Genomic DNA, 20,850 nt, shown 5'->3' on the forward strand with positions numbered 1-20,850 from the left:
TCAGTCAAAAGAGGCAAAGAAAATGTTTCTATGTAATATCTTCTACTATACCTCACTACCAAGATGGAAATAATCTCATTGTCTCTTCCCATCTCTTTTTTAGTGTAATAATTAGGGCTCTGTACTGGATCCAGAACTGTATTGATCTGATTTGGGTCAACCCGAGATTTGGTCAGGACAGGTTGAGGCAGCCCTGGATCACCCCAGGTTAGATCAGGTCCACCCGGAGCAATCGTGGGCTGTCAAAAGGAGGGGGTCTGGCACTTGCATGTGTCACCTTTTCTCCTTCCCCAGCCACATGTTAACCCTAATTAACCCCTAATTAATTAGGTAGTTATGCTGTTCAAGGTCATCAAATTGGTTGAAGGTCCGGATCTGGATCAGGTTGGCCCTGGATCAACTCAGATTGAATCAGGGCCACTCTGAAGCACCGGATCAAGGGCGCCATGCGGAGCCCTAGTGGTAATGTCAGTGAGAATTAGGGCTACACCAGATATTTTTGAATTTTCAGTCTGAGCCATTAAATTGTTATTTATTAAATTTCAATCCAATTCTTCCTCCCAAAGGTGTTCAAAGGACAGTAAACAACAAAGCAATAAAAACAATGGATTGTATTACAACTATGTTCTACTCAGAGTACACCCAATGAAATGAATGTAATTGGTCATGTCCATTTATTTCAATGGATCTACTCTGAGTAACACTAGCATTGAATACCACTCAATATAATTAAAACTGAAACATATTTAAACATTTAAAAACAATTAATAACATCTAAAACATCAAAAAATTAAGGACATCTATAAACATTTTAGTACATCTTAGATGGGGGAGCGTCAGAAATCCCCCCCAGCAAAACAAAAACAAAACACCCTTTCAGTTGCAAGAACATCTGGTTGGGTTGCCATTGTTTCTGCAATATGATGTGCTTCAGCACCATTTTTTCCTCGTGCCTGCTTCTTCAAATAGCCACAAGAGCAACCCTTGTCCTTGCTGGAAATAATATGGAATAAAATGGTGAATGAGATGACATCATGACACTACATAGCCAATCAGGCTACATATGTGCTGAAATCACTGAGGGCAAACCAACAAACTCAGAGTAAGGAAAATACTTCTAGAATAGGCAAATCATCCCTTTTGAAGAAATCACACACATGAATCACTGCTTTAAAGGTTTACAGAAATAACAACTGCCAAATTTGTAACACTCTGTGCAGTTTACTTTTCTTTCTCCTATCACAGTTTGAGGTCTTGGGCTTTCACCAGAACCTTCAGATGAGCAAACAAGAAACTAGGTTATATATTTTTATCTTCATGACTGTTGCTGCACAGCAAACATCACAACTAGACTTTCACTTCATAACTCCTGGCCTAGCAGCTGAAGTAATAGCCCTAATTTCATGTCCTTGTAACTCACTTTTGGTTGATGTTGCTGAAAGTGCAGAACCTGAAGGTAATAGTATAAAATAAAAGCTTTTCTCTGTGGGTTATTTTCTTGACATTTGGGATTTGATTTGCTCAAATTCAGAGCCTCAGGCAATGGACTAACAATATGAGACTTCACGAAATGTATATCATACAAAAGTGTAGGACAAATTGTAAGGACGTGCTTGTGGGGGTAGTTTGTGAGAGTGAAAAGAAATATGTGGTTCATCTGTGGTTTAGCACAGCAGACAGAATTGCCTCCATATAACGTCGATGCACCAATACATTTTTTTTAAATCAAGAGAGTTTTATGAAATGTTGCTTTTAACTGTATTCATTGAGTAAACATGGTTTGCAGTGTCTCTAACTGCACAATGTAAACTCAGCTATATTGGCTCGTATGACCTTGATCACACAAATGCTAAATGCTATTAAAACTTCTTTTACTTAACACAGTGCTTGTGATAGGCAAAGTACTTCATATCTTTAGTGCAGGAAACGTTCCTCAGATGTAGGTAGGGTGACCAGATCAAAAAAAGAAAGAAAGAAAGAAAGAAAGAAAGAAAGAAAGAAAGAAAGAAAGAAAGAAAGAAAGAAAGAAAGAAAGAAAGAAAGAAAGGAAAAGAATAAGGCTCGTACACCTTCAATAGCTGTACAGAAGAAGGATTTTCATCACGGGTAGTTTTCATACATTTTCTCTTCTCTGAGGTGGCTGGTGTCCATTGGGGTTGGCAGGGTACAACACAGGAGGCCAACGGGAGGTGGCATCAGCAGGGGCGGCTTCAGGAATGTGGGGGACCTTGGGCATTAGCCTGCCTTGGGCCCCTCTGCTTCCCTTCCGCGATCCCGCAGATCTCAAGATGAGCTTCCGAACCGCCTGCCATCCCCGCCATCCCCAGTGCTTCACCTACCTTTCTCTGCTGTTCACGCAGGGTTGCCATCAATAAAGATGGCAGCCGAGGTTTCCGTAAGGGACTGAAGCCTTTGCCACCATCTTGGTTGATGGCATGCAGCGCGCGCATTGCTGCCATCAACCAAGATGGCGGCAGAGGCTTCAGTCCCTTACGGAAACCTCGGCTGCCATCTTTATTGATGGCAACCCTGCGTGAACAGCAGAGAATGGTAGGTGAAGCGCGGGGGATGGCGGGCAGCTCGGAAGCTTGTCCTGTGATCCACGGGATCACAGAAGGGGAGCGGAGGGCCCCTAAGGGCCCCCCCAGGGGCTCCTAGAGCTGTGGGGCCCTCAGGCCAGTGCCCAACCTGGCCGCCCTTTGAAACCGGCCCTGGGCGTCAGAACCAATGATGGGCAGAGCCAAGTAACTCTAGTTTCATCCCATCCTCATCCTGGCTGAGTTCTTCAATTGCATCACAGAGATTAAAGACAAGGAAGCTAACAGCCAGTGCCACTCCCTGGACTGGTTCTAAGTAAAAAGGCAGACAGGTGGGAGCTGGCTGAGAGCAAACTGATGTTAGTGGGGCAGTGACCCATTTGCTCCCTACCTCTTATACACAGTTATTAAAATTGCAGGATCCAGGAGCTGCAAGTTCAGTGGGACAGTACTGCACTACTATCCTCCAGTGGTGTTACTGATGCTTGTGAGGATGGGGGTGGGGGTGGGGGTGGAGTGGGCAGGGTGGTGTTGAGGTCGGGGCTGTATTCTTCAGTTCAGAAGATTCATTCACTCATATCTAAAAAATCTGGGGTGATCTTGATGGTGAGGACTTTTGTTTCCCATTGCCTCTGTTTTAACATACTTATCCTTGCACACCATCTTGATAACAGAATCAGTGACTCTTTGTTCTTGAATCACACGTCAAGATTCAGCCAGTTGACTCCACAGGCAAGGTCAAACTCTGAGTCCACCTTGGAGGTGTTGTGGGAGCTTGGAGGTCTGTAGTCACTGGGTCTCAGTAAGAGAACAGGCTATACTTGGGCAGGCAACAACTATGGCTTTTAGGGTGGCCCAGGGCTATCATGATGATCCCTGTTGACCACTTGACAGAGTTTTATGTGATGAATGATAGGGATTTCTCTTTGGGGACTATAAAAAGGAAACTTGCTGGGCTGAACTTTTTGGCAAAGAGTAATGTGGCGCCTGATTCCTACCAAGGACTTCAGAGTCTAGAAGATTTAAGCAGGCCGGGTGTAGGCACAGTCACAGACTTTGGATACTGGACAACCCATTTCTCTGGATATTTTTAAGGGGCTGAAAGCTCAGTGGGCATTGGGGTGTACCTAACCTTTTGAGTGGCTCTTGATCTATGTGGCAGTGCTGACTGCCTTTGTGGGTTGGGGTGTTGGGGCAGGGAGTTGGCCTAACTGCCCTTGTACAGTTTTAGAATGAGAGAAGTCACCTTCCAAGGGGGGTTGGTGCACATTAGAACTCGTCAGTCTAAAACTGATCACCTGGGGAACGGGTGAATTTGTTCTTTGTCCCCTTCTTCTGTGGATGGGCTTTGTCCTGCGGCAGTTTTATGGGATATTGTTTTGGAGGGGGGGTCCAGGGCAAGGTTCCGAGGTTTCTTTTTTTTGTCACCAGGATGATTATTCCCTTACTAAATTTCAGTTTGGGGCAGTCACCAGTTCAGCTCTTACAGGATTGGGTGTAGATCCCGCTGCATATGGCATCCACTCTTTCTGAACTGGAGCTGTGTCTATGGCAGCTTGCCTGGGGTTTCAGGACAGTAGCACCAAAACCATTGGGAGGTGAATGCTTATAGGCACCATATTCAGTCTCTGGGGACCCAGGCCAGTAATTTGTAATGCTGTTATGCTGTTGCTATTTTTCTCTGTTTTGCCAGTAGATGCAGGAGGCTGGATTGAATGTGGATCTTGATATGTGGCCACATTTTTGTTTTTTGGGCCAGCTGCAGAGCTGTGAGAACAAACATCGGAACCCAGGGGGAAGAAAGTTCCATTGCCGAAAGTTCACCATAGTTCCAAGTTGTATGCCATTCTAAATCCAAACAAATGTGTAGGAAAATGCACATATAAAGCATATATTACTGAAAATAACATATACAAATGCATAATATTATTCCAAAAAATGTATATGAGGATAAATGATGACTAACATATGGGGTTTTTATTTTTTTTAAAAAATCACAACTTGATGCAGGAATGTACCAAACTGAACTGGAAAAAAATGATGACCTGAGAGAAAGCAAAACTGATCTATCCTCTGTTGGGTATATATGTTAAAACTCCTCAGGCAGTATTATTTATTTGATTTATATTCTGCCCTTCCTCCCAGTAGGAGGCCAGAGCAGCAAAAGTGGGACAGAGGTAAATTGCTAAATATGTGGGCTTTCATTGTGCATAAAGCAAATTGTTGTGGGTCCACCACAGCTGATGGTTGCTGTTATAGTGGAACAAATGAACCAAAGCTTTTTATATATTTTGCAAGCAAGTCAAATTCTATGAAGTTAAGCAAGTTTATAGCAGAATGATAACCCAAAATAATCCCCAAATGCAACATACTTAACATGTGCTTCTTTGTAATACCAACCCAGTTAATCAAGAAACGGAGGTATGAAGGCTTAATCTGGAAGAAGAATCAGAGGATATGTCTCAGGTTTAAAATTAAACACTGCTGTGGAAGTTCAAGCTGCGTTCATAGTAAAAAATATTCATTTCTGCTAGACATAATTTGAGATACTGTTGTGTTTATACATAATTACTTTTCACAGGATTACTAATAATTGCCTTGATGGTTCTCTCTCCTTCTGTTTTGCTAAAATATTCCTTGTACACTTTTATCAACTTTTCCTACCCTCAACGTTTCCATAAAGATTACATTTGTCTTGGGGTTTGTTGTTGTTTTTTGTTCCAGTGGGGAATATTGATTAGTACAATATTTTGGTCTAGGCAGACTATTACCACAGCAAACATCAGTGAATGAAGAAAAAAGGCTTAGGGAAAAAAGATAAAATGCAAATAAGACTGGATGTCTGACAGTGGGGGCTGGTCCATTAGGGAGTCTCAGTCTGTCCTCATCCAGCTCCCATTTGTCTATCTTCTTACAACCAGTCCAGGGGGTTGCACTACCTGCCAGCTTCCTCCTCCTCAGTCTCAATGTTGCCCTTGCAAAACTCATTAGGGAGGAGCAAGGGGACAAAAATAAAATCAGTTGACTCTGCCTGTCACTGGCTCTGGCTCCACCTACTGTTGGCCTCCCTACCTTCTACCCCACCAGTCCCAATGGGCACCAGTTGCCATGGGTGGCTGAACTGTTGAAGCAGGAATCTGGGAAGGTACGTATAGCTTGTCATGTAGAATGAAAAATGGTTTACCTTCACAGGAACACAGTCCTTTTCTTTGCATCTGATCCCTCTAGAAAACAAATAATGCTGTCATTGCTAAGTTTCTCATACCTTATCAATTCTTTATTTCCTATACATTTCTATTCGTATGAAGTGTGTCCTGATGCTATTTCCAACTTCTATGCCTTTAAAGGCTCCTGTGCCTTTAACATCCATATGACAAGAAACAATGTATCTTTTAATTACATATCCGCACCAGGAGAAACTGCACCTGATTTTAATACGCAGCTGTTAAAGGCATCTAAGTCATGTCAACACACGAAGAAATCTTCTGAAGAGCAGAGCTCTTAGTAGCTACTATGTAAAACACAAATATTTTAACATTTTATGCAGACAAGCCAGAAGAGACTTGAATGTTGGGGGTGTGGGGAAGCAATAGAAGTTTTGTTTAATCTATATGCAGAACATATCATATGACAAGCAGGATTGGACCAAGATGAAGGAGGTGTGAAAACTGGAGGAAGAAATATCAATAATTTAAGATATGCAGATGACTAGTAATGATCCAAAACAAATGCTGATGAAAGTTAAAGAGGAAAGCACAAAAGCAGGACTACAGCTGAACATCAAAAAGACTAAAGTAATGAGCTTCCCGGAAGTGAGTGCTCAGCTGGTGGCCGTCTCTGAGAGATCTCTGTCTCAGAGGAAGCTTTTTTCAGTTTAAAAACCAGTCAAGAGGAAACTTTGACTGGCTTAAATGTTCTCCAAGGCAAAGGTGAACCGAACAGATTATCCACAGGACTTCGTTGAGCTGTCGGCGGCTGGAATTGATCAGGAATTCCCTGAGATAAGAAGGCATACCGATCGGCTGAAGACGAAGTCAGGACTTCCAACAAGCTGTATTGAAAAAAAGCGAGACTTTTTTTTTCTTCTTAAAAACATTCTATAACCAGCGAGCCTCCTTCTGTCTAAATCTTATCATTTGGCTTAAATTACTACAATAAAAGGGATTTGTTTACGAATCAGCAATTGAGAAACCTGGGTGAGTCATACTTTTTCTCTTTTAAATAAAATTAAGGAAGAAAATGTAAACAACTTATATATTTTTTTTACGACAAAAAGCTGGCCTGAATTTGGAATTATTAAAGATTAAAACGGATGAGAGGCAACTTGATTATTTGATGGAAATATATTTGGGACTATTTTTTTTCCCTTGGATTACTTCTTTTTGGATGAATCTGCTGTTCGTGTATGTTACTTATTGCTTGGTGTTGTGAACCAGAATTGTTTTGCATTCCTGGACGTAGATAAGAATTGTGCTGGCTGGACTATAATAACAGGCCTGGAATATTAACTCTTTTGTTGGTGGAGGAAAAAAAATAAAGAAATAGACTGCCTCTAAGTTTTGGAACAGTGGTTAATATCAGAAATTAAAGGCTCTTTTTGAGAATGACAACCAGAAAAGCAGCTAAGGCTCAGGAGCAAAGAGGTTCAATTGATCCACAGGAAGGGGTTGTACCCCCAGATATGTTTCAAAAAATAATGGAAGGGATTAATGATCTAAAACAAGAAATGAAAATGGAATTGAAAGATATAAAAGACCATATTAAAATACAAGTGGATGAGATTAAAGGGACAATTGGGCAAATAATAGAGGATGTAAAAAATACTAAAGAAAAGGTACAAATCTTGGAGAATAGAACAGATATATTAAATCTAGAATTAGAAAAAAAATTGGACTACATGGCTGTGATGGAATTGAGAAATAAAGAACATTGTTTGAGATTCCGTGCAATCCCTGAGGAAACAGGTGAAGATATCAGAGATAAAATTGTTAATGCCTTAGTAAAATTTTTGGATTGGAATGAAGATCGGATGGAATTTGAAATAGATAAAGTTTATAGAATTAATTCCAGATATGCAACAATGAAAAAAATTCCAAGAGATGTGCTTGTTCACTTTATAAAAAAGAGGACCAGAGATATGGTATTACAACAACACTTCAACAATACCTTTAAAATTGATGGCAAGGACATACTGGTGATGAAGGAAATTCCTATTAGACTTTTACATAAGAGAAAAGAATATGCTTTCTTTACAGAAAAACTTAAGCAATGCAAAATTCAATTTAGATGGGATGTTCCAGAAGGAGTGATTTTTACATTCAGACAACAGAAATATCGATTGAATACTCTTCAAAAAGCAAGGGATTTCTTGAGAAAAGCTTCAAAAGACATGGAAGAAGATAAACTCAAAGATATGGATATAATTCCTGGGAAACAAAGTCAACAGAAACATGCAGAGGAGGGAAAGGAAGATGATGGATTAAAGGGAGCATCAGGTACATTTTAAAATACACGCTTAAAGATGGAATACAAATATCTAACTTGGAATATAAATGGAGCCAACATGGCGCAGAAGAGAAAGAAAGTGCTTCATTATTTGAAAAAATTAAAATTGGATATAATTTGTTTACAAGAAACTCATATTAAGAAGAAAGATTCCAAATATTTGATTTGTAAAAATTTGGGTGAAGAATTTATTTCGGCTGGATTAAAAAAAAATGGTGTTGTTCTTTACATTAACCCACAATTGCTTCCTAAATTGATATTATTGGATGATAGTGGTAGATTTGTGGGGGTTGAAATTACTTTACAGGGCATAAAAACTTTGATAGTGGGTATTTATGCCCCCAATGAAGATAAAACAAGGTTTTACACAGGACTTATGGAAAAATTGTCAGAGTTTTCATATGATCATTGGTGTGTCATGGGTGATTGGAATGGGGTAATCTCACCAAAAATTGATAGACTTTCTGAGAAAAATATTAAAGAGACACAGGGTAAATTACCGAAGATTTGCTTTGAATTGATGAAAAATTTAGAATTGGTGGATACCTGGAGATATATAAATGATAACGCAAAGGAATTCACTTACTTTTCAGAAAGACATAAAACATTTTCGAGGATTGACATGATTTGGATGTCTAAAAATCTAGTGAAAGACATTTCTAAAATGGACATACTACCAAAAACTTTTTCGGACCACAATCCTGTGATATTAACTTTCAAAAAAAAATCTTGGATTTAGATGGAGACTAAATGAATCCTTATTACAGAATGATAAAGTAGTACAAGAATGTAAGAAGAAATTAAAAGAGTTCTTTGAACATAATTTACATAAAGGAACAAATGAAAATATTGTCTGGGATACAAGTAAGGCATTTATGAGGGGATATTTTATTAAATGTAATTCTGAATTAAAAAAGAAGAAACAACAGAAAATGCAATTAATCTTGGAAGAAATAAAACAAAAAGAGGAAGAATTGAAAAAGAATCCAACTAAAGTTTCCATTGTAAATCAAATTAAAATGTTACAGAAACAAGTGTCAATGCTGACAGTTAGAGAAATTGAAAGGAAATTAAATTTTGCTAAACAAAGGACTTTTGAATTTGCAAATAAACCGGGGAAATGGCTAGCATATAAAGAATATATAAGAAAAGAACGACAAAAAAATCTTATTTTAAAGATACAAGAAGGAGATGAGATGCTGACAGATAATGTAAAAATCCAAAAAGTTTTTCATCAATATTATTCAACTTTGTATGTGTCAGGAAATTCCATCTGAAAAAATAGAAGAGTATATATTTAAACAGAATTTGCCTAAAATTACAGATTTTCAGAGACAAGTTATTAATGGTCCTATTACGTCAAGAGAAATATCTGAAGCTATAGGTAAAATTAAATTAGGAAAGGCGCCAGGACCGGATGGATTATCAGCAGTGTATTACAAATGTTTGGAGGAGGAACTCTTATTACCTTTACAGTATACAATGAATTCTATTTTGCAAGAGGGGAAGATACTGGATAGTTGGAAAAATGCTAATATAACATTAATACCTAAGAGGAGCAGGACCTAACCAAAACAAAAAATTATCAGCCGATATCTCTACTGAATAATGATTATAAAATTTTACAACGATTTTGGCAGAAAGAATGAAAATAATATTGCAACAATTTATTCAGGAAGATCAAGCGGGGTTTCTACCTAAAAGACAATTACGTGATAACGTCAGGAATGTTTTGAATGTGTTGGAATACTTAGAACAATGAAATGATAAACAAGCAGCTTTGATCTTTTTAGATGCTGAGAAAGCATTTGATAATTTGAATTGGAAATTTATGTTTAAGGTCTTGGAGCAAATGGATTTTGGAGATAATTTTATAAAATGGATTAGATCTATTTATACATCTCAGAAGGCACAGATAATTGTTAATGGGGGTTTAACGGACTCATGTGAAATACAAAAGGGTACAAGACAGGGATGTCCGTTATCTCCCCTTTTATTTATCTTGGTCTTAGAAGTGCTGCTTAGAGATATAAGGCAAGATAAAAGGATTTCGGGAATAAAGATAAAAAAAGAGGAATATAAATTGAGAGCATTTGCTGATGATTTGATAATTGTATTAGAAAATCCTTTGGAAGGAATTAATGCATTGATGGACAAATTAAAAGAATTTGGACCGTTAGCAGGATTTAAGATCAACAATCAAAAAACAAAGATGTTGGTGAAAAACTTATCTTCAAGGGAACAAAAAGAGTTGATGGACAAGACAGATTTTAAAATAGAGGAAAAGTTGAAATATTTAGGTATTATTATGACAAATAAAAACTCAAAGTTGTTTCATAATAATTATGAAAAATTATGGACAGAGATTAAGAAAGACTTGTTAAGATGGGATAAATTACAATTGTCATTAATGGGCAGAATATCCGTGATAAAAATGAATGTATTGCCGAGAACGATGTTTTTGTTTCAAACAATACCTGTAATATCCTCTGATTTACCTTTTAAACAATGGTAAAAAGATATTTCTAAATTTGTTTGGCAGGGAAAAAAACCAAGAGTTAAATTTAAATTATTACAAGATGCCAAAGAAAGAGGAGGACTCGGATTACCAAATTTGAGACTTTATTATGCTGCTTGTTTAGTCTGGATAAAGGAATGGTTTTTATTGAGGAATAAAAGCCTACTGGATCTGGAGAGTCATAACCTGAAGTGGGGATGGCATGGATATCTATGGTATGATAAAGTAAAAGTTAATGTGGATTTTAATAATCATTTTATAAGACGTTCTCTGTTGAAAATATGGAATAGATATAAACCAAGGTTTTATTCGAAAATACCATTATGTGTCTCAAGTCAAGAAGCGTTTTACAGAAGAGAAATGGCTGGAAAAGAGAAATGGTTAACTTATCAAGAACTATTAGAAAATGTACATGGAGAATATATAATGAAAGAGAGAGAGCAACTGATAAAGGAGGGATATAGCTCTCAATGGTTTGCCTATTTACAATTGTTAGAAAGATATAAAATGGATAAGAAAATGTATGGGTTTGAAATAAGTAAATCTGATTTTGAAATAGGTTTGTGTACAATGATGAAAGTATAATTGCGAAAATGTATAAACTCTTGCTGAAAATGGATATGGAAGAAGAACAAGTAAAAGAGTGTATGGTAAAGTGGGCAAAAAAATTGGTTATAACATACAAATGGATCAATGGGAAAATATGTGGAAAAAAGGCTTGAGATTTACATTATGCTATAATCTTAAAGAAAATTTCTATAAAATGATGTACCGTTGGTACATGACTCCAGAAAAGTTGTCAAAAATGTATAGTAACGTTTCTAATGTTTGTTGGAAATGTAAACAACAAGAAGGATCATTTTATCATATGTGGTGGTTGTGTAAACAGGCAAAATTATTTTGGGCACAGATAGGTAGGATGATGCAAAAAATCTTAAAGATAAATATTCAGTCAAAGCCAGAATTTTTTTTATTGGGTTTTATGGAAAAACAAATAGAAAAGAAATATGGAAGAATAATATTATATATGATTACGGCAGCAAGATTATTATATGCACAAAAGTGGAAAATGGAATCAACACCGACAACAGAAGAATGGCTATTGAAATTAATGGACTTAGTAGAGATGGATAAATTGACATGTTTACTTAGAGAAAAATCGACAGACACATTTCTTAAGGAATGGAAGCCTCTCTTAGACTTTTTGTTGAAAGATAAAAATGAAATGATGATAATGGGATTTGACGATTAATTAAGATAGTCTATGGAGAAAAGTGATCTTGTATGTATTTAGGGACAGGTTTGATATATATTATATACTTATAGCTGATCTGTGACAAATCGGAAGTCAAGTTTTTTGTTTTCATTTCTATTGTGTTATGTTTTTTTTATTTTGTTTTGTTTGTTTTATGAAAATTTGAATAAAAATTATTTTAAAAAAAAGACTAAAGTAATGACAACAGAAGATTTATGTAACTTTAAAGTTGACAATGAGGACATTGAACTTGTCAAGGATTATCAATACCTCGGCACAGTCATTAACCAAAATGGAGACAACAGTCAAGAAATCAGAAGAAGGCTAGGACTGGGGAGGGCAACTATGAGAGAACTAGAAAAGGTCCTCAAATGCACAGATGTATCACTGAACACTAAAGTTAGGATCATTCAGACCATAGTATTCCCAATCTCTATGTATGGATGTGAAAGTTGGACACTGAAAAAAGCGGATAAGAGAAAAATCAACTCGTTTGAAATGTGGTGTTGGAGGAGAGCTTTGTGGATACCATGGACTGCAAAAAAGACCAATAATTGGGTGTTAGAACAAATTAAACCAGAACTGTCACTAGAAGCTAAAATGATGAAACTGAGGTTATCATACTTTGGACACATCATGAGAAGACAGGATTCCCTAGAAAAGACCATAATGCTGGGAAAAACAGAAGGGAGTAGAAAAAGAGGAAGGCCAAACAAGAGATGGATTGATTCCGTAAAGGAACCCACAGACCTGAACTTACAAGATCTGAACAGGGTGGTCCATGACAGATGCTCTTGGAGGTCACTGTTTCATAGGGTTGCCATAAATCGTAATTGACTTGAAGGCACATAACAACAACAACAACAACAAGGAGGTAGATAGAATGAAAAGAGGCTATCTTTGAAATGCTATGTTTAAGATAGCAGTGTATGGTTTTGTTTGTTTTAAGGAAGAGGATCTGGTGTGTTTTTTGAAGGGTTTGAGGTAGGGTTTAGCAACTGGAAACCCTGGGGTGCGTGACAAATCTGCCCCCCCACTAATTGATTCTCCAGTTGCAAAAGAGAGATGGGAGGTGTCAAAGGTGTGGTGGTTTATGGCAGTGGAACTCACTGGCATCTTATTAGGACTGGAGCTGGCCCATCATCATCTTGTCCTAACATTTCACTCCCCAAAATGGCCTTCCCATAACATTAATTGCTGACCAGGGATATAGTAGGGTTAATACTTTTATGTAGGCCTTGAAGGTTTTTTCTCTCTTTAACTTTGAGTGACTGATGGAAATTGAGAACTATGGAGATGAAGGTCTAAATCCCTGATACCTAGAACATGTACTTCATTTCTTTTTTGAGGAACGAGTGGGTAATTCCTTTACATTTTGATTGTAATAGAACTAGGAGTAATTTTATTACTTTTGTGGAGTAATTGTAATGTTTCCAGTATTACTTTTGGGCATTACTTGGGGGGGAAGCAGGGGAAGTCTTCTGCTCCTCTGATTTATGGATGAAAATCATGTGCCTCAAACTTGGCTTCTCTGCAGCGTCACTCTTCCCTCATGTTCTGTGGGTGGGTAGGAGGCAACGAGGGAGGACGTGGACAGAGAGACAGGGTGGAGTGGAGAAAACAATTGTTTAAAAAAATGGATGGTGGTGGTGAAGAATGGAGTGGAGAGGAAAAGGAGCTGGAGGGCAGGAACATGGATAGAGGAGAAGAAGGCAGCAGCAGAATGGAGATAAAGAACTATGGAGGTGAAAGATGACGTGTGTGTGTGTGTGTGTGTGTGTGAATACTGTGTTTGCACTTGGCACACAAAGTGGTCTTCATCACCCTCTCTGGCTACTGTGCTGCATTTGCAGTATTTAAACTTTTTTGCATCTCGGGAAAATGTTTACTTGGGTGAGTGTCCCTTAGTTGGGGGCAGGGCTGGGTCCGGGAGGTGGTTAAGTAAGAGAGATTATGCTTGCTGGCTGAGGGGGGGGGGTTGCACTTGGTTTGATGTGCAAAGATCTGAGTAGTGGCCTCTGCCTCCCTCCACACCTCCTTTACCAGCGGAGAGACCACCATTGCTATCTTATGGATAAAAAGAATTATTCTACTACCTCTGTATGTGGTGTGTTTATTTTTAATGTTGTTTTAGGCTACTTAGATGTGCGGCAGCTAAAGCCAGCACCTTGTAGACTTTTTTTTAAAAAAGTGACTGAAATGTAATAGTAGTGATTACATTTGAGAAAAAGTAAAGTAATCAGTTACTTTCAGAGCAATTGTAATTGTAACGCTAATTACTACTTTTTGGGGCCATGTAATTGTAACTGTAATTTATTACTTTTTCAAAGTAATTTTTCAAGCCCTGCTGATACCATGCTCGGTTTATGCTGGGATGCTTGGCTGCCATTGCGCTTACTTCTTAAGAACATAAGAAGAGCCTGCTGGATCAGGCCAGTGGCCCATCTAGTCCAGCATCCTGTTCTCACAGTGGCCAACCAGGTGCCTGGGGGAAGCCCACAAGCAGGACCCGAGTGCAAGAACACTCTCCCCTCCTGAGGCTTCTGGCAACTGGTTTTCAGAAGCATGCTGCCTCTGACTAGGGTGGCAGAGCACAGCCATCATGGCTAGTAGCCATTGATAGCCCTGTCCTCCATGAATTTGTCTAATCTTATAAGAACATAAGAAGAGCCAAAGATTGTCATGAAAGATAAATTGGATTTAATGTTTGTAAATGGTATTTGGATTAGTTGTTTTTTGTTACTTTACACTGCTTTGTAAAGAATGCTTTCTTGAAAAGCAGTTTATACATTTATTATACTTACTCAACAAACTTTTAGCTAGAAAGGCAGGAAAAATGGTAATTAGAAGGAAGGAAAGCAGTGAAGAGCAGTCACAGTGGAGATTAGTGTGGTGTGAAAATAAACGTGTGTGTGTGTATGTATGTATATGTATAACCTCAGTATAGCACAGACCATTCACATTACATTGCTCATGTTACTTCTATTTTTGTGCTGCTGCTTTCTAAACACACTTCCTGAAATGTGAAAGCTGAGAGCATAATCATATTCAGAAAGACAGTAAAGATAGTGTGTATGTAGGAAGCTGTCTTATAGTGAGCCAGACCATTGGTCCATCTAGCTCCATATTATCTTCACTGACTGGCAACAGCTCTCCAGGATTTCAGACAGCAGCCTCTCCCAGACTTACCTGGAGATGCCAGGGATTGAAGTTGAGATCTTCTGCATGGAAAGCGCATGCCCCACTGTTAAACTACAACCATTCCCAGTGTAGAAAAGGTAACATACCCTGGGGAAAGTAGGGAAACTACTGTGTTTGAAAGAACAGAGCAGAGCTTGGAAAAGTTACTTTTTTGAACTACAACTCCCATCGGCTCAATCCAGTGGCCATGCTGGCTGGGGCTGATGGGAGTTGTAGTTCAAAAAAGTAACTTTTCCAAGCTCTGGAACAGAGGCTTCTTTATGTTTTCTATCAAGGCATATGGATAGCAGGAAACAGCTGCCAATATGAACATGCTGGTATGTGTAGCACCTTGTATCTCTATTATATTTATTATGCGGGGGGGAGGATTTCTCTGGAAAAGATACTACTCCTCTGCAGATGGAGTGGGGATGCAACCACATAATTCTGGCAGTAAAAAATCTGGCTGTTTGAGAATCCAAATTTTAAATAGGAAGGGAAGTGTGCACAGAACTTCAAAACACTAAGTGGAAAACCATAAAGAACTGTATCAAAGAAAGCCGCCCCAGGGTACTCTAGAGAATCATAAGCAGCACACATAGCCATCAGGTCTCAAAGTCAGTTTCCAATGGATTGGCTCCTAAATTCACCAACAGAAGACTTTCAATCCAGTGAGGCTCCCACCAACAGTATGGGAGTAGGCAATTTTCACCTGTTCCCTTCTTCCCTGCACCGTTCCCTCACATACACCAACACACACTGGTCCAAAGGCTCCCTCAACCTTCCAGACCAGATTTTTGGACGCTACAAAGGGCATATGAGGAATTGATGGTTCTTGCCTCACCCTCTTCCACCAGCAGAAGCATCCCAGCAGCAGAACTCTTGCCAAGGGACAATATTCAATGAATTCTCCCTTTCTTTTGAAGCCTGCTGGAGCAAAGTCAGAATCCAAGCCAGGATATTTACACTGAGAATGTGATTCCAATTTTAGTAAAGGAAGAAATCATTGTTTCCCAATAGTTATTTGATCTTGTATCTCATTTTTGTATTTTAATGAAAGTAAATGTCTTACTATGAGGTCTGTTGACTGGTTCAATGAATTGATTGGTTGATCCCCAGCAGTCTTGTACTGTGTAGGTAGGCATGGTGACTTCATTACGATATATTCAACCTTATCAAAAATCAGAAATTCAAAATCAGACACAAACAGAAGGATGTAAAGGAGTGAAAGGAAATATAAACAATGCTTTTCAATTAAAAGTATGGGTGTTCAGATTGGAAGTAACTATTTCTGAAGCTTTCGTTTCAATAATGTAGGTATCCTTACTAAATCCGGTAGTGGACTTTTCAATTCTTTGTATGAGCTCCCCATGAATTATTCTTATTTTTTTTTAAAAAAAAATTCAGCCTTTGGAGTGCCTCGACAAATATTTCTTTGTCTGCTTCTCTTACTCAGCTCTATAATGATGTGACTATTTTTTCCCCTCTTCCCAAAACACTTTCGGCCACCTGTCAGACGACCAAAATTAAAAACAGAGTCTGATTAAACAACTCTCTGTGGTGCAGTTCAGGCAGCTTCATTAGTGCTTCAGTTTACGGTCGCTGAGTGAGCTGTGCCGCTGTAACTTCTTACGGTTTATGGGAAGCCGATTTGGAGGCACAGGATGTGGGGTACACAATTTTGCACAGTTGCAAACTTTTGATTGCATGAATTATGCATGAGGACTGGCCCACTGCCGATACTCAGTGGTAGAAGATCAGAACAGGCACTGTATGGCTCTCCCACTTCTTTCCCTTGAAAGGGAAAAAGAAGTAGAAGAAGCAGGGGCTCCTAATAATATAAACCTCTCACCTCTCCATTCCCATTGGCCAGATTATTTTTTTTTTAAGTGTGACTTGAGTTCTCTCCTGCTCATCTTTCAGCTTCCGCTTGTTACACTGAGAACTGCAGGGGGAGAGATGCTATTTCAGGGCTCTGGCTGCAGATTGCTGCACGCATCAATGGCTCTTCTCTAGCGTGAAACACAGCAAGCACCTCTGAAAGCTCTCAATGTCACTTTGCTGAAGACGAGAGCCTCATCTTCCCCAATTGTCCATGTGCTCTGTCACATGATGTAACCCTTTATTAAAGTGTTCAGGGTTTTTGCTTCCCACCATCCCTCCCTCCCACTGCCATTGTCTGCATGCAACTGCAAGTATTTATTTGAAAAGTAAAAAGAGAGAGCGGGAGAAGTAGGCAGAGGCAGATAGAATATAATTTAGTAAAAGGTAACTCTTTGTTGCTATTGTTATGCTTTCCTCCTGATTCTTCTGTGTAGATCCATCTACACTAAAGGAAGAGTCCATTTCTTTTAGGATTATTGGTAGGTGATAAAGAATTCTGTAGGAAACCTGTTCAAATTCTCCAAAGCTGGAATACATTATGCATTGCAACAACATACAGAAATGCTTGGTGCAATTTCTTTCCCAGTGATGAGGCCCTATGCATGCAAGTTCACCTGTTCCTGGGATGGCAGCAGAAGTAGCTCCATGGGCTAGAACCAAAAAGGAAAGAATGCATAGATTTCTGAATCATCACCATTATTGGTCATATATTAGTAACTAGCAATGTTCTCAACTCACAGTTCATAGGTTTCATCCATGTCCCTTTTGTAAGAACTACATGCTCTGCATCACATGGTGACAAATGAACATTCATTCTGGATCCCTGCAACCTGGTGGTTTTTTTGTTTGTCTGTTTGTTTTGCTGGTGTTTTCCAAAACATGCCAATGATAAGATAATAGCGCACAAATCCAATAGTGGTGGATTTGTACTGGACCATCCACATGTCATTCCACTTTATTGTTCTGTAATGATTCCCCAGTGTTAGCATTTTATTGCCATCTCGAGAAATATTCTTGTACAATAGGGCAACATAAGCAGGACAAAACATAAATATTTGTAGTATAAAAAGTTACAGAATTTCAGCAGGAAGTTACAGGACGTTCACAGATTGGAAACAAAGCAGTATGCCCAACCCAAAACTTCACAGTGGGCCATAGAAGGTAGAAATATTATAGCTGCTTTGGTTGCCACCATCACAGAAATGTTTCATATCCGCAGCTTGGCAGCTGAGTGCTCAGGACTATTATTTATTCATATATATATCTCCTGCCCTCCATCCCAGCAGGAGCCCAGGGCAGCAAGCAAAAACACTAAAAACACTCTAAAAACAGATTTAAAATATATTAAAACACAACATCTTTTAAAACATATTAAAATATGTAAAAACATCTTTTTTACAAAGTTTTTAAAAGACCTTAAAAAGCAATTCCAACACAGATGCAGACTGGGATAAAGTCTTTATTTAAAAGGCTTATTGAAAGAGGAAGGTCTTCAGTAAGTGCTGAAAAGATAACAGAGATGGTGCCTATCTAATATTTAAGGGGAGGGAATTCCAAAGGGTAGATGCCACTACACTAAAAGTCCACTTCTTATGTTGTGCAGAACGGACCTCCTGATGAGATGGTATCTGCAGGAGGCCCTCACCTGCAGAGCGCAGTGATCGACTGGGTATATAAGGAATAAGATGGTCTTTCAGGTATCCTGGTCCCAAACTGTATAGGGCTTTATTATACCTCACTAGTGCAGATCGCTAAATCTCAGCTGAGGGAAGAAGTGTGTAGCAGGAGTAGCACTGTCTGCTTGGCCTAGGCATTGTCACCTGCTCTGCTCCCACATCTGATCTGGCGGGGGGGGGAGGGGAGAGGAAGAGTGCTTCTGGGAAGGGGCTGCTCCTCCTAGACAGCCAGAATCTTCATAAACAGAACTATGTAACTGTTTCATTTTACTGTTTCCTCAGGCATAATGTCTGTAGATTGTAAGGCTAAGGATGGGGATCATCTTTCTACTGATTTTTATAAGCTACTCTGCCAATCTTTTCGTCTAAAGGATGGGGTATAAATGCCACAGATGAATAAATAAATATAATTGATCTGCCAATAATAGGCCAAACAACACTTTTTTTTGTGCCAACAAGCCTATGCAGCTGTTCAAAAAACTTTTTGATTAGCAAGTCATTTTAACTATTGTTTTGTATTGCTTTTATTTATTTATTTCTTGTTGCCCTAATGTTTTGTGAGAGGACAGTAGAGAAATATTTTTATAAACAAAGAAATAGTTGCTGTTTATGTACTTGCTCAATTATTACTCTAGATAAAACACATGTTAAATAGTGATTTGTTCTCAGTGACTATCTCTATGATAAAGTTGTGAAGTAACTATTGTATTATCATGCTTGCTGGCCAAGTGCATGCCATAGACAACAGTCTGAGATTATAGGTTCAGAAAACACAAAGGCAAACTGGTCTCTAGTTAAATATCCTTGGAGAGGGGTGTTCAGCAGCATCACCATGGATGTTTGTGTTAAACCGTGGGAAAGACACCTGATAAAGGAATCTCATAGCATTATTTGTAGGTTGGCTTCCAACAGGGAGTTCACCAGTCTTTAAACAGTTTCAGTTGGACTCACTCCAAGGTAAATGCATATAGGATTTAAGCCTAAATTACATTACATGTGCGATTCATTTTATAGCTTTACATGGATAAGGAATAGTTTTTCTTTTTTAAATTATTAATAATAACAAAATAGGGAATCACTACTTTTATTACAATATAGTAAAAAGAAGATAATGAAAAGAAGATACAATAGAACTACAACAAAATATAATATATATCAATCAAAGCAGCCATATAAAGGCTGCATACACACCATACTTTTAAAGCACATTGCTTCCCCCAAAGAATCCTGGGAAATGTAACTTACCCTTCAGAGCTACAGTTCCCAGTACCATTAACAAACTACAATATCCAGGATTCTTTGGGGGGAGTCATGTGCTTTAAATATCTCCCAGTTGAGGAACAAGAAAGAATTCCCAAACTAAAGGACGAAGGAATACTCTCACCCACCAGCCACCCATCCCACACGCTGAGGAAATACCACATTCCATTGTCCTCTGATATCAGGACTGTTTCATTCTGACCAGAAAAAAACCAGGCAAGTTACCATAAGTCATGAAAGTGTGCGAAAACAGCCCTCGTTCAACAGCAAAACAACAAAAGAGCAAAACAACAAACTTACGAAACTGCAATGAAGACAGCGGGTGTTTGAAATGCAAGTACTATCCTATCTGTAATCCACAATTTGAAGCAAATTGCAAAGGGATAAATGTTGACACAAGGGGGGTGGGAATGGTTTGGGAGAGAGAGAAAACTGTGTATATTTGTTGAGACTGACAATCTGCTTTAGAGAAACACTGCTCCTTTAAAGTAATTCACATGCTGTTTGCAGCATATAGGTCTACATACAGTGAGGTCAGGCACAACAAATCAATTTCACTATGATTGCATTTTAGCCAGGGTCATATTTCTCCTGGAAATCTTGCCAGAATCAGCTGTTCAGTGGGTGGGAACATTGATTTCCCTTCTATTCCCTTCCCCCTCTCCCCTTTGATCTGCTTGAATTCCACTTTTCACACACATTAAGGGGAGCAGCCTGCTCCAGACTGGTCTCTGCTGATGAGGTGGTAGTACTTCTGAGGGAGAGAAGCACCTCACATCCCTCATGAAAGGAGCTAATGGCCTGTATTTCTCTCACAGCTGTAAAAAATGCCATCATTCAACGAGAGCTACAAGAGGAAATGAGTTTGAAAAGGGACTTTTTGATAGGTGAAATGCAACTGCTGTCCTTTGGGGTGACATTTTATATGTCTGATAGAAGTGAACCTCAGTAATTCAGGGAATATTTGCTCCAATTCCAGCAGACCCCAACAATAAAGGCCGTATACTAGAGCATGCATAGCCAAGGCAGCTTCAC

The 20,850-nt window shown here is 38.7% G+C and overlaps 1 long non-coding RNA gene across 1 annotated transcript; it reads right to left on the reverse strand.

Moving 5' to 3' along the window:
- Positions 1–875: 875 nt before the first annotated feature.
- LOC133384382 (uncharacterized) lies at positions 876–20,184 on the reverse strand. Its single transcript, XR_009762544.1, has 4 exons — positions 20,116–20,184; positions 16,068–16,166; positions 5,722–5,761; positions 876–993 (listed from the first exon to the last, which is right to left on the reverse strand). It is a non-coding gene; the product is annotated as an uncharacterized LOC133384382 (long non-coding RNA).
- Between the last annotated feature and the right edge of the window lie 666 nt (positions 20,185–20,850).

This window comes from Rhineura floridana, chromosome 4 (assembly GCF_030035675.1).
Source record: "Rhineura floridana isolate rRhiFlo1 chromosome 4, rRhiFlo1.hap2, whole genome shotgun sequence".
Lineage (NCBI taxonomy): Eukaryota > Metazoa > Chordata > Lepidosauria > Squamata > Rhineuridae > Rhineura > Rhineura floridana.